This window comes from Chamaea fasciata, unplaced genomic scaffold (genome assembly GCF_029207755.1).
Source record: "Chamaea fasciata isolate MVZ Bird 193981 ecotype frontalis unplaced genomic scaffold, bChaFas1.0.hap1 SCAF_3, whole genome shotgun sequence".
NCBI lineage: Eukaryota > Metazoa > Chordata > Aves > Passeriformes > Sylviidae > Chamaea > Chamaea fasciata.
The window spans coordinates 75129376-75143661 of NW_027094088.1; the positions used below are offsets into that span (position 1 = coordinate 75129376).

Sequence of the window (14286 nt, forward strand, 5' to 3'; positions counted from 1 at the left end):
GACTCTAAGAGAGAGGTCCAGAAACTGCAGTGAATTGCCCTCTTGGGATGGCTTTCTCCCTTCTAACTACAGAGGAACTCTTGAAGGTTAGCTGACTTCTTGATGCCTAAAGTTATTTGAGGGAAAAAACCACTCATGGGTGCATTCTTAACCTCTCCAGGCTAACAATTTTGGGTCAATTATATATAATATTACAAGTAAGATCATGACCCTCAGTGATAAAATACTGCTAGAAAAGATGGGAAGGTACAGAAGATGAGAAAGAAAGGTGCAGATTACCAGTAACAAAAAAGAGAAAAAAATATGGGGATTAAAATACTTAAACCTAAACTTTAGGTGGCTTCACATGGAAGGTTATGTTGTCTTTCAAATTAATTAAATACTTAATTGTCAGAGGCACACTTCTCTCTTAGCTCATTGATTTTAGGGAAAACTCGGGGATTTCGAAATGGAAATATTTAAAGTTGGCTTTCCCACACTTATTAATGTGCACCCCATCCATAGCTGAGGATTTGACTCTAGCAGGAGCTTTATGCCATTCTGGCATACCTGTGCTTCAGAAAGAAAAGACAGACTTTGCAGAACTCACAGAGATACATAAACCCAAGAATAATTTGAAAGACTAATATATTGTGGAATAGACATATTCTAGCCACCAGATTGTAAGTCCAGGAAGAGCACAAGGCAAAATTCATCTATCCAAGAATTTCAGGGTACTCATCCAGGAACTACACCTGTAACAATGAAGCTACAGGTGTAGCTACATTATAATCAGAAAAATAACATTTTCCAACCTGTTAAAACTTAGATATATTTTTTTTTTTGTGTGTGTGTGTGTGTGAAAACATTGCTTTGGGTTAGAGGAAGTTGTAAAAGGTTAGGAGGGGAAGCAGCTTACTGCCTGCCTACCACCAAGAGATTGCAGATATTTTTGCAGACATTGACAAAATAAACATTTGGGAAATTCTAATGCTCTTGTCAACTTAATCCTACTTCAGAAAGGTTTCATTATAAACAGGGAATAATGTCAAGTGTTTGTTTCCTTCCATTTTCCATATCAGGGAAGAATTATCACAAACAGATTTTTCTCTGGAATTATATCTATGACTTGAAAATTGCTCAAGGAGCATTAGGAAGTATGAATGCCTAGCTGAACTAGAATAAATTATATTTTTAAGGATATCAGCAAATCAATTTTAGAACTACAGAAACCTATGTAAAATAAAATGTAAAAAATATACTAAAATTAGGTTGAGTTATCAAATTAATCCAAAGGTGCTTTCAATGATACAGGACCTGTGAAGACTTAAAAGTCTTCAATAGGAAGAGCAACTGGTAAAGGACTGGTAAAGATCCTTTTGAGTAAATAGTCTGTCAAAATGGACTATTTATGGGAAGTGATATTAACTTTCACCTGAAGCCTAATTCCCTGAATTAAAACATTTTTCTACTCCTTTAAACATTAACTTACTGTATGCTTTTGTCACCTAAATACTTTCTGACAAGAAATGGAGACAAAGTGGTGAAGTAGTGATGGAAATTATGTTATCACTCACTACACTCTATCTCCTGTATGAAAGGAGAGAGATCTTTCTTTCCCCAAACTGGCTATTAAGATCTTTCTCTAAAATGGTAAATTTATGAAATGTTTCCATGATTAGTACCTTCCTGTATTTCTAAGTGTTGCTTTTTAATGCCCTCAAATGGACTACCAACTCTATCAAGGGATTCAGGAGCCACTTTGCACAATACCAAGTTAGGCATACAGATACCACTGACACTTTCCAGCCTCCAGACAGCTGCAGCGCAGTCTAAACTCATGCTGATCATGCACCAGCTCCCTCAAGCCCTGACCCTGCCAAGGTTCTTGGACCCCAAACTTGTTTTCAAGGGTTATCAGTCTCACAGTCTCATCCCACAGAGAGAACCACTATGTTTTCTGAGAACATGCTTGCCAGAGCAGATGCCACATGCATGGGAGCTTAAAAAAAAAAAAAAGAAAAAAAAAGAAAAAAGCAAGACTTTTTGAAATATAAGACTCTCTTGGAACTATTTAGTTTGCTTTTAAATATTTATTCAGCCAAATAGCAAGCAATTCACTCCACAGACCAATGTTAGTCTGCTGTTCTGTGAAGAAAGGGGGTCAGGTTTAAGTTCCTGCTCCATTAGCTATTTAATCAATTAGCCAAATTGGCAAGGTTCCAAGGGGAGAAAGTCACTAACTTCATCCCAAAATAACCATTCAGTGAGTAGCTAGGGCACATATCTGACCTGAAAGTGCCTATGAGTGAAATTTTTCTCAGCTCAGGAGTGTGTTTATGTGTTTAAAAGGTCATCCACCTCAGTGGTCAGTGCTCTAATCACTGGATATTTGGGCATCAATTAGCACTATGTTCTAATAATTTTGGACAAAAGGCAGGTGGGTCTTATATGTTTATTTTCAGGGGACAATAGAGACCTCCCCAGTGCTGAAAGGAGATACCCTAAAAGTGTAGGTTTTATGTGTACTACTTACTGTCCCACCATATTGAAGCTATTCTTCCTTCTGCTTGGTGATTTCTCTGGTTGCCCTTCTTAGCCATCTATCTCCTGTGCTTTGTGCAGGAAGCCTAACTCAGGGCAGAGAAAGTCTTCATAAACAAAGTACCTCTCAGTTAGACATTGCAATGCTTGATGGTTGCATCCAAAAAAATGTTAGGGTTCTAAAAGCAGAACTAATCACTACATCACTTTTGGTGTCTTGTTCCCTTGTTGGATCATGCATTCATATTTTTGTGTTTTTGAAGTGTATGGGCATCCCTCAGGAAGGCAAGCGGTACAGATTGGGCAGTGGGAAACCCAGAGAGCTATGTAATGTCATGGCACTGAAAAAAAACTTTGGATACACAGGAAAGTGTTAATCACAAAGTCTGTTTTAAAATTTACCCAGCCAGAAGTTAAGCACCCTGAATAAGATTAAAAAGAGTTGCATCTATCTGTCCAGGTTTCAGATTTTGTTAGCAAAATAGACTTATATTTAGAAACTGGAGGGAAGGGAAAAAGGAATGGAATCAAGCTTTCTTTTAAAATAAAAGGATAAGAGATGACCTGGTGTTCTCCTAATGATATTGTGATGAGATTTGCTAGCCAAAATGTTGACAGTCTGAGTTCAATTCTGCTGATTCCCTGCTGTAGTTGTGGCACTGCAACCTACTACTCCTAGAGACTGTACTGAGATAAAACACTGGCCACACCTGCAGGAACCATGATCAGAATGAGGGAAATAAGTATTTATTTGCCCACACAGTAGTGGAAAATGACTCTTTAGCCTAGTGCCTGCCACAGTTGCCCAAGGAATGAGTAACTGCAGTACTTGGTCCATGAGCCAGAACAATGGCATATTTACAGTTCTCAGACTTGTCCACTCTTCAGAAGACTTAGGGCTCTTCTGGGGACAGAAGCAAATAAAAATTTTAAGGCTAAGAACTGAGTTAGGAATATGCAATTTCAAGACAAGCTGGTGGATTTTGTTGCTGGGAACCTAGGAGACTGCCATTTGACTGGGAGACACGGTGTTGGTTTGTCAGTGGATCCCAATTGCATGCATTGGTTAGGTTTGGAAGCAGCCTTGGTGTGCATGGATTAGATTTCTGTTGAAGCAAAGGAAAGTCTGTACCAAATGTACTGTAACCTGCAGTGGGGACAAAAGGGATCTGAACTAATTAATCCCTCAAAAAGCCTCAAACTACTTTCAGGGTAATAGCATTTTGTCTGAGATGACAAACTGGAGCTAGTCTGTGGTAAAACATATTGATTACGCTTATATATAAGGACCTTCACACCAGATGCTTTGGTCTACTGCTCTGTTCCTATTTTGCTGAATTGGTTGCTAATACAGACAAAAACATCCAAGTCACATTTTCTGCTGCCTAAAAACCTTTGCAGAGCTGTAAGTCTCTGTGTGGATTTTGCTCTTGTTCATCACATATAATTGTTACTGAAAGCTTCAAATTTCCCCCATTTCTTTTTCTCCTAAGGGCAAATAAAATAACTTTTCAATAATTAAGTAAGAAGGAATAATTGGGGAAATGATACAAAGGACAAAATTTAAATTAAGAACTGAAATAAAACAAATATGAGGAACAAACTCCAGGGAGAAAGTTTCACAGAACTTAAGGAATTGTTAAGTAATGACTAAGTGGGAACAAACCAGGAAGGAAAACAGGTGGTAATGACTTAGGAGGAAAATACTATTTTGAAGCAATAGTCTATAGAAAGCTTAAAAAAATGTACATACCATATATATATATATATATATATATATAAAATTTTATATACATTCAAATGTATACATACCAGTAGATAGCTATCTAGACTGATCAGAGACTATCTTGTCAAATCTATACTACTCATTGCTGTTGAAATAGCCTACTATTATCTCGCATTTCCTCCCCTTCATGGCATCAAAATTGTTGCCCATATTTTGGGGAAAATCTGTACTAAATTTGTACTATATGAGGAGGCATGGCTGGAGCTGGGGACTGGGAACTTAGAGCCTTGGCTTCCATTTGTAGCTGTGCTTCTCTGACCTCCAGGGAGGGATAATTCTGGAGTTATTTTTTTCTACTTACCTGAAAATCATAGATAATCCATTACCATTACATGGCATTAAGCACTGACAAAAACAGGGCAAAAACATCAAAATTACTTATTCTATAACAGCCCAGTGAAAGTAAAAAAAATATCTGCATAGTAATGTGAGCAAAAAGAATTACAAATTAGGCCAATCCAAAAGAAGTTCAAGGAAAAAAATGTTACTTCATAAATCCACCCAAGCAAATTGCTCTATTGGGAAAAAAAATCCCCAAAACTGCCGAGTTTCAGGGAGGGGAATTTTAACCAGGTAAGGTGCCTGTGGAGATCAGCTGCTATTGTAGACCAGGAAGAACAGAAGTATATATTTGTGTGTGTGTGCATATATATACTATATATATATATATATGCATATTTCTTTACAAGTGTGTGTATATATGTGTGTGTGTACACACACACACACACGCACACACACACACACACACACACACACACACATATATATATATTTACAGACTAATTATATGGTTAAGACACAGTGATTCTTTTCATCAGATTAAACTACTGCCATTACATGTTTTAACACAGAAAGCTGCACGTTTTCCCAGCAACTTCTAGTAGGACATGATATAATTCCTGTAGATCTTCGGCTGCATGAAATTTTTTTTCTGGGAAGAATGAAAGACAACTTGGTGTTTCTACACACACACATCTTGAATTTGTGCAAAGTTCAAGAAAAATTGTTTCAAAAGAGGTATATTCATAAGGTTTCTCCTCTGAAATACCTTTGAAATTCACTGCAGTGTCAAGTCTTCCATTATAAAGAAGTAACAAATTGGTTTGGTTTTTTCATAATCAATCTTTTAAATTTATCTTCCACTAAGTTGACCTAAAGTAGAATTACCAGCTGAAAAAAGGTCCACTTCCTAAACATACAATTTATGTTTTTGTTCTTTTGGAGAACTAGTTAAACTGTTACATTTCCATAAATTAAATCAGGTTTTCAAATGGCTGAGTGCTTCATTAATAACATAACAGACTCTACTTCTGTGCTTTTATTGAATTGAGTTGATTCATTCATACTATAGTTTGCATGTACACACACATAGCAGCTATCTTTCTATTTATCTCACTGATTCCTTGAAATTAAATTATTTTCAAGCTCATGCTGGATTTTATTGACTGTATAAAAATTCTCAGCCTTGAGTTTCATTGCAGTGCTGCTGTGTTTCACTCCAGTGCAAGCAGTTTGGGGTTTCTCCCCATTGAATATTGGCACCACTTGCCATGCAAGGCTTAAACGTCTATTGTCTGGAAAGAGCTATAAACCAGATGTAATTATGATTGTTATTTTTTTTGTTTGTTGTTATGATTGCTTTAAAAATACAGATGTTCTCATCTATTTGCACTTGCCTTCCCTAGGATGGGAAAGAAGACTTTTCATCTCATGGGAGCCTTAAGGAAACACACTTCTAGCTATATGCGTTTTAACTGCCAAAATATTTAAAATGTCATTTTAAAATTTCCCATTGTTTTCCCCCTAAATATTCTTTAGTTTGAATCTCAAATACTGTCAGCTTCCTGTAGGTGGGCATGCGGGCCAGTGCTGGAAGTCCAGCAGGTCAGGAAGCCATGTACACAGTATTGAGGCTCAGTGAGGTGAAATAATTGGAAATTTTGTCTGTGTTCCCCAGGAAGCTCTGCTGGGGAGGCAGCTGCTCGTTCCTTTGCTCACCAGGTATGCTGCCCAGAAAGGGCAAGTAATCATCTGTAGAGAAGATGTGGAGACCATCCAAGCAGTGAAGTTCAACCCCTTCCCTAAGTTCCTACCTCCCAACTCTACTACCAGTCTTAATACTGAATGTAGGACATCAGTATCTCAGTGTAGCTGGTTGAGCTGAACGTTGTTTGTGGCAAACATCCTCACTGGAAAGCCTCCTAATTATTGCAAGTTCTAGAATTAGCAAGCTTGTTATGTTCCCAAAAGCCATTTGTTGGATACTGCTGCATTTTCTTTCTCCATTCATCTAAATGAGGTTGCTTAAAAACTCTTTTTTAAGTCTGGTAGTTGCAAGAAACTAATTAGCATTTGTGTCAGAGCAATCTTACTTCATTATGCTAAACATTGGCCTTTAAACTACGGGTATTTAGAACTGCTGAATAACAGTCTTAAGCAGCTAGTTTGTGAAAATCTTCTATTGTCAGTTTAAATAAATCATAAAATCAGTATAGCCTAGGTTGATAGCCTAGGCTGATAAATTTTATTCCAAATATAACATACAGGCAATAATTTGTGTCCTCTCATTCTATTTAAATACAATACTCAGCAATAGTGGCTGCAAAATATTTCCCATTACAAATTCTAAATTGCAAAATTTATGTTTTACTGTTATTCAAGTTGAATTAATGGTCTTCTACTACTGACTCACACTAATGCCAATTCTAATTTCAAATTTCAAATGAACTATTTCCATTGAAAAATAAACTTGACGGAGCATTCCAGATCAATTTCTACCAAATGTTCTACTCTCTCCCTCTAAGACAAGACTTTCACTGCATTGCCAAACAGCAAGGACTCAATTCTGATAAATTTAAAGTACTTGCCTCATCAGTAACTTGATGTACACAATCAGTTAATTTATTGGAAAACACACACTCCCTGTGCTTTGCATCCACACAAATAATTTTAGGATTGATGCCTTCATTCACCACAACCTTAATTTCAAGGAAGGTGTTTCTCCTCTAGGTTAAGCCATGGAAGAAACTTTACTGAAATCCTATCCTGTCAGAATATGACTTCCACTAATTTTGCTTCCCAAAATTGAAGTAATTTTGCTGAGTTTAGTTTGAAAGAAAAATCTCAAAAAAGATAAGTATTTAAATTGTTTCTGATATGCTGGTATGTGTATTACAACACACAATACCTTTTATTCTACCCACAACATTTTGGTGAAGAAACTGTATTTTGAGGACTTCTAAATCTGTGTCTTTTATTTCAAAAGGAGATATTTGAAATTTGAAATGTCATGCTGATAAACAGAGAAAACTGGTTTTGTTGCTTTGTGAGCCTGCTTCACCCCGCGGTGTCTGGCATGGTCTCCTTGCCACCTGCGTCCATCTGTCCTTGGTTAGTAATCTGCTCTGGGTACTGCTGTTGGTACCTGACTTCACAAGATGTGGTGACTCATTTGAAGAAAGTCTTTGAATATACAGGGAGTTAATGCTGCTTAGTTTTAAAAATAAAGGGTCTTGACAAATAGAAATTGCCTCCTCCCCCCCAGTATTCCATATTTTAAAAAGCCCATACTCATTGCTGCAATGAGAAAAATAATTTTGAAGGAAGCACGTTTTAAGCCACTGTGACCTTAAAAGTTTAGACCTTATGGATCCCTGCCTCTCACCTCTATTCTAACACTGGAATGAGAAAACAGGCTTTCCAGCAATTTCAGCTCTAACAGAGTTTCTCAGTTTGAAATTCCTGTAGTAGCTGTCCTGGATAAATTAAGAGGAAGAAGATATCTGTAAAAAAGACAATAGACCCTTGAACAGATGGATTATTAATTAAATATTCATTTTCAGTGTTGATGGCTTTCCTTAATTCAGTAGCATTATTTACATAGTACGTTTGGACTGTTGCATAAAATGATTACAATAGTTTTAAGCTGATTTTTTTTTCCCCCCCAAACAGTACTAGGCTTAAATCAGACAAAATAAGCCATTTTACACAAAAATCCATGATAAATAACAGACGTTTATTTAGTAAACAGATGTTTACACTTGTTTTAACATTTATGTATTTATTTGATCTTCTAGTGGCAGATGTGGGGGAAAAATCCCAACACTCCAAAGATTTGTATTGGAATGTTTCAATTTACCCAGGTATGGGAGTGTATGGTTAAATCATTTTCTACTGTCAGATCAAAAATGCAGCATTATGTGGTAAAGGAATACAGACTTGTGAGGCTGTTTGCTCACAGATTATATATGCATTCCAGAATCAAATATCTGGCATTTACAGTCTCTCTACAAAATAATAAAAAAAATACCAAACCAACCAACCAACCAAACAAAATCGGTGAAAGCACTTTTTAGAACAAAATAAAAATATTTGTGTGTTGTTAATTCATTTCTCTCTGCCTCAGTTTCTGAAATACAAATAAGTATTTCCACTAAGCTATCCTTGAAGAACTAAGTGTCTCAGAGGACTGGTAATCTCATTTTTGGAGCCTTTCACCTCTAGTTCACTGATTCAAATACAGCCAACATGCAGTAGTGATGGAAAATCATTGAGATTTGAAAGCTGGTTTGTGGCCTGTGTGAAGTGAACTGGTATTTCACTCCATTTCTTAGAGAATCCTGAGCAGGCACTTGGCACTTCTGAAAACACTGATGCCGAGCTCCTTGCAGGATCCAGTCAGGTCCCCACGGAGTCACAACCAGGGCTGGTTTCTTTGAGGAAGACAGAGGCTGAGGTTATCAGCTAAAATCCCATTCCAGACAAATTTCCTCAGTATATTGACCACTTGGAGCAAATTGGTCCTTAGCCACCTGGAAGACCTCAGTGGGCAAACATTTCCTCCATGTCAAGGAGCTAGCCAAACCAGGCTGAAATGGCAGATCACTCTGGGATCACGACACTGCACTGCTTCCTGTGCTCCACAAAGGCTGGGTGAAAACAGTTTCATTTTCCACTTCTGCTAATCTAGTACTTTATACTTTTTACTGGCATTAAATACACTTAATTTAGGAAGAAAGACAGCAGAAAAAAAGTTTCTTTCTGCAGAAAGAAATTACTATATTTTTGAGGGCAAGGGTGGCTTTGTCTCCTTTTTTAGACAGAGGTTCATCCATAGTTAGGAACAGCTATTAAAATGTCCTTTGTTGAGATAATACATTCCATATTCTAGAAAATTTGTCTGACAATATTTTTTTTCTCATCAGCCACAAATTTTCTCAGTTCTGTTTGCAGGGAAGGCTTTACACTATCTCTTAAATGATTGCATCTCCTTTATGTTCAGGACTTATCTTCACAAAACTTGCATATGTTTTTATGAAAATAAAGTGGTTTTTTTTTCTGAACATTAAATACATTGTATTAGGATTTTTCTCAGAGGAAAGAAAGAAAAGTCTATCTTCATTAACCACCAGATATAATGTGGGGAAATTAAAACTTTTGGATGTCATGTCAGCTGTATACGTTGTCTCCTATGATGTCACATTTGATTTTCTTTTTTTATGACTTTGACAGCATCATATTAAAAATGTGATTGTACAATGACAATACAGGCTTTGAATTATTCAGCTTATGAGTGCAGTCTTGCAGGAAGACTGTTTTGTATTTCTTGCCATTTCTGAAAAACTGACATTTAAAAAAAAAGAAAGGGAAAATTATTACTAATAATGAATTAATAATTTGAGCTTGGAAAAGGTAATATGATTTTAATAGAATATAACACAAATTAAAACCAAATTAACAATAACGTGCCACGTTTTTCAAAAGTCACTTGAAACATTATTCTCAGGTTGACATTTTGGCCCTGAGAAATAGATAGCAAGCATCCAATTCACTTTCAGTGAAGTCAGGACTTCCTTCTAACTGAAGAAAGCCCATACATTTCTAATCTGATTTCAGTAATTACCACTGAATTTTTGTGATGCCTAGTTGAATTACCCATCTCTTGTCTTAGCATACACTCATGCTATCAATGTTTACTGAAATCAATGTGCCTTTTTCCATTTGACTCCCATAAGGGAGTCAAACAGTTAATGTTGGAGTCTCTCGGGCAATTTTTGCAAGTCTTTCAGAATTTACACTGTGCCTTTTCCCATGATTACTTGTTTTTCCAGCTTTATTTTTTTTGTTTCATTTTACCTCTGTCTGGTATTAAATAAGTGCAATCTGTTGGTTCATTTGTATCAAATAATTTTATTTGTAACCCTTTTCAGAGTGTCCAAATTTGTCTTTTCTTCATTATGACTTAGGGTTATTTTTAAATCACTGGGGATATTTTTAATTACTAAAGATAGAAACATCTACCCTCCATCTTGATTAATGAATCTAGTCCTTTCCTATCAGAACCTGAAAGCAAATAATGCCATTTTAAGAAATGTGTTATTCCCACTCCCTAATATGAAATTTCAGTGGTATCAGATATGAAAATATCATTCCAAGTCAAACATATTTCTTGTAAACATGACTATTGTTTGGTCACAATAAAGTTTCTCCTAGCAAAACATGTATTATTCTTTCTCACAAGAATTATCTCAGCTGAGTTGTCTGGGCAGGTAAGAACTGTAGGCCTGACTACTGCTTAGGAGGATAAAGTGTGGAATATTCCATATGAGAGACAAAATAAACCCTACCAGCTATGATAACGGGGAAAAATACAATGATCTTTTCATGTCCCCATTCCTCAAAAATGGATAGCAGGGTTGTCTTTGATTCTGCTTACAGCAGTGCCTGGGGAGAATCTCACACTGATTTAGCTGGGATCAGAATCATGACCAAAGTTATACTGAGAAATGTGCTTTCATTCCCTGCAAAATATCTGATGCTTAGCAAGAGTTTAGTCTGTCATTAAATATATGTATTTTGCTGTTCTTCATCTCTTTTCCAGCATCTCTAAATTCCAACTCGAAGATAAGAGTGCCTGTTTCCATTATAAGCAGTGAAAATTAGTTACGGATCACTTACAGTACATTATTTTAGTTCACTTATTTAACCTGCATCTAGCCTATTTCTACATATGAATCACCCTAGGACAGCATTTTTTCTTCCTTAAATAAACATTTACATGTTTGTGTTGCTTTCCTACTGATAAGCTAAACATTTCAAAATGTACAATTGCAACAAGATATCACAATTCAATAACATTTCATTCTGCAATATCAATATCAGTCTTCAAATATTCTGGCAGACACAAAAATGCAGGAGCTACCAGGAAAAAATCCTCAGTTCTTATCATTTACTGCTCAATCTCTACCCAAGCAAACTCTGGTCAAAGACAACAAATGGTATCTACAAAAGTGCAGAGTAAAAATGTCAAAGTAGTATAGCCCACTACCAATTTTATGTGTTTTTAACATCTATCCTCCTCAATGATTTCAGGCTTCAAACAATGTGTCCAAAAACCTGACAAAACTGAAATCAGAATCAGAGTGTTTCCCTTAGAACTACGTGTGTTTTGACTGAGAACAGGTTGACTAGTAAAGGTGATAAACTTACTTCCATAGTAACCTTTAAATCTCATTGTTTCAGACTGCCACCAGCTGTGGCAGGTAAGATGTGCTGAAACCATTCAGATGAGTCTCATAGAGATTTCTCTCTGCATTACAAGGAGAAAACTATCATCCTGTGACTTGTGCAGAAAAGTAAAATCTACAGAATTACCAGATTTCACAAATGATGTGCTTTACTTGTATGTAAGACTACCTGTATCCCTTTACCCAGTGTAACACAGGACTAAGGAATTCTCTAGAAGTAAGAAACAATGCTACAAAAAAAGTATCACCAAAACACATGAAAAAGCACAAACAACAGTCAAGGAAAAATTCCAACAAAATTTAGCAAAAACTAGGAATTAGGTGTGGGGGGAAAGACATTTTCCCCCAGCCTCCTCCAGTCATCAGCATTATCACAGCACCAGCTTCTGGAGAAGGAAGTGAAGACTGAGTGTGTATCTTATATCTGTACTTGTCTACTTGGCAAAGAGGCAAGAGGCTGCTTTATTTTTTAATTTTTTTTTCTTTCTTTTCAATTAAGGCTGTTTCCAGGTCTTTAACATTACCCTGTGTCAGATATTAAAAAATAAAAGAAGCGGGGAGCGCCGCTGCCATAACAACCCTTCGACAGGGAACTATTGGGATACAGATAGTTACTATACTAGCTACCACCAGCCGTGTGCATCATGACACATAAAAACCAGAAAACCCTTTTCAGAGACAGCATCCCGTCGTTTGCACTCGCAGCTCTGGACAGCGAAAGCAGAGCAAGCACAGACTTCTAGCCCCCGTCCCCCAGCCACTTTATTTATTTGATTATGTTGGTGGAGGGAGTGTTAGAAAAGTCCATTTGAGCGCGGAGCCCTGCCCGAAGCCGCCCCCCGAGCCCCGCGGGAAGGGCCGCGCTTTCCCTCACCCGGCGGCTCCGGGGGGAACCGGGACCCTCCGCCACCTGCCTCCGGGGCGACTCCGGGGAAGCCGCCAATTCGGCTGAGCTGGGTCCTCCCTCCCCACCTCCAAACGGTCCCTTGCAAAAGTTAAGGCGCTGCCCCCCCCCCGAGCCGCCCGGGGGTGCGGGCAAAGGGGGCGAAGGGGGCGAAGGGGTCCCCGGCGCGGGCAGGGGAGCGGCGCTGCCGGGATGTCCGTGTACACTTGTGCGAGATCCCCGTGGGAACGGGCAGCGGCGGCCGGGAGGGGCGGCAGGGCGGGAGCCCCTTTCCTGGCACCCCGGCGGAGCCGCGGGGACATCCCTGTTCCCCGCACGGGCGGGAGGGGCGCGGGCGCGGGCCGGGACCCTCGGATCCCCCGGGGCGGGGGCAGGGGGGGAGCGCGCAGCCCCCCCCGATCGCCCTCCCCCCGATCCCCCGGCGCTCATCCCCGGGGCCGCTCCGGGATGGGAGGCGCGGGAGCGGGAATGGGGGCGGGGGAGATGCGGGGCAGGTGCTTTTCGGGGCGAGGGCGCAGGGCCCAGTGACTCACCCGTCCGAGGCGGGGGCTGCGGATGGCGCGGCGGCGGCGCTGCCCCCGGTGCGCGGGGGGCTGCGGGGCAGGAGCAGCAGCGGGCGCGGGAGCAGTGGCGAGCGGCGGGGCCCGGGCTGCTCCTGAGCGCGCTCTCGCTGCCCATCCCCGGCGCTGCCGCCGTCGCCGCCGCCGGAGGAGGATGCGAGGGAGAGTCAGCCCCGGGCGCGGGCACGCGCAGCGGCGGAGCGGAGAGGGGGGGGACCGGGAGCGGCGCGGGGGCGCGCAGCGCAGGGGGAGCAGCTGGGAAGCTCGGGCACTCGCTCTGGCAGCCCTCTATCCTTCGGCGCTTCCATCCCTTCGTCCCTCAGCCTTTGTTTTCTCATTCTTCTACCCCTTCTCCCTCCATCCCTCAACCCTGCATCCCGCATCCCCCCATCCATCCGTCCCTCACCCCTCCATCCCTCTACCCGTTATCCTTCATCCCTCATCCATCCATCCATTCTTCCATCCTTCCCGCCATTCCTCAGCCCCTCCGCTTCCCCGGCCGCGGAGCTGCCGTCCCCCCACCGTCCCCTCCCTGCTCTCTCCGCCGTAGGGTGTCCTCGGACCTCCCCGGGACCGCGGCAAGCGTGATGCGGCCCCCGCGGGGCATTCACACCATTCCCCCTTCCCTCTTCCCCCACCTCCAGTAGACCCCGGGAAGGGCGACCTGCTCCTCTGAAGGGCAGGAGGTCCCCAGCTTCGCTCGCCTCGCTCGCTCACTTACCCCACAACCCCTATAGAAACGCACTGCTAGAGCTTTCCTATCCTGCTCTATCTTTTTCCTGTTTCCTCCTTTTTTTTTTTTTTTTTTTTTTTTTTTTTTTTTTTTTTTTTTTTTTTTTTTTTTCCCCACACGGCAGGAGGGAAAAACGGTTCTGTGGCAGGGAAAAAAGGGGGTAAACAAGAGGAAAACATAGAATGCAATAGTCATTCACTGTATGAGATACAAACCATACATTGGATTAGTTCTTTAAAGCAGTCTTTTATGCC

General features: G+C 40.2%; 1 protein-coding gene across 1 annotated transcript in view; it reads right to left on the reverse strand.

The window, feature by feature from the left end:
* FUT9 (fucosyltransferase 9) overlaps window positions 1-14083 on the reverse strand; it is a 96516-nt gene extending 82433 nt beyond the window's left edge. Inside the window, exon 1 of the mRNA XM_066180522.1 lies at window positions 14021-14083. The gene's annotated coding sequence lies outside the window, so the exon portion shown is untranslated. The remainder of the gene's footprint in view (window positions 1-14020) is intronic.
* Between the last annotated feature and the right edge of the window lie 203 nt (window positions 14084-14286).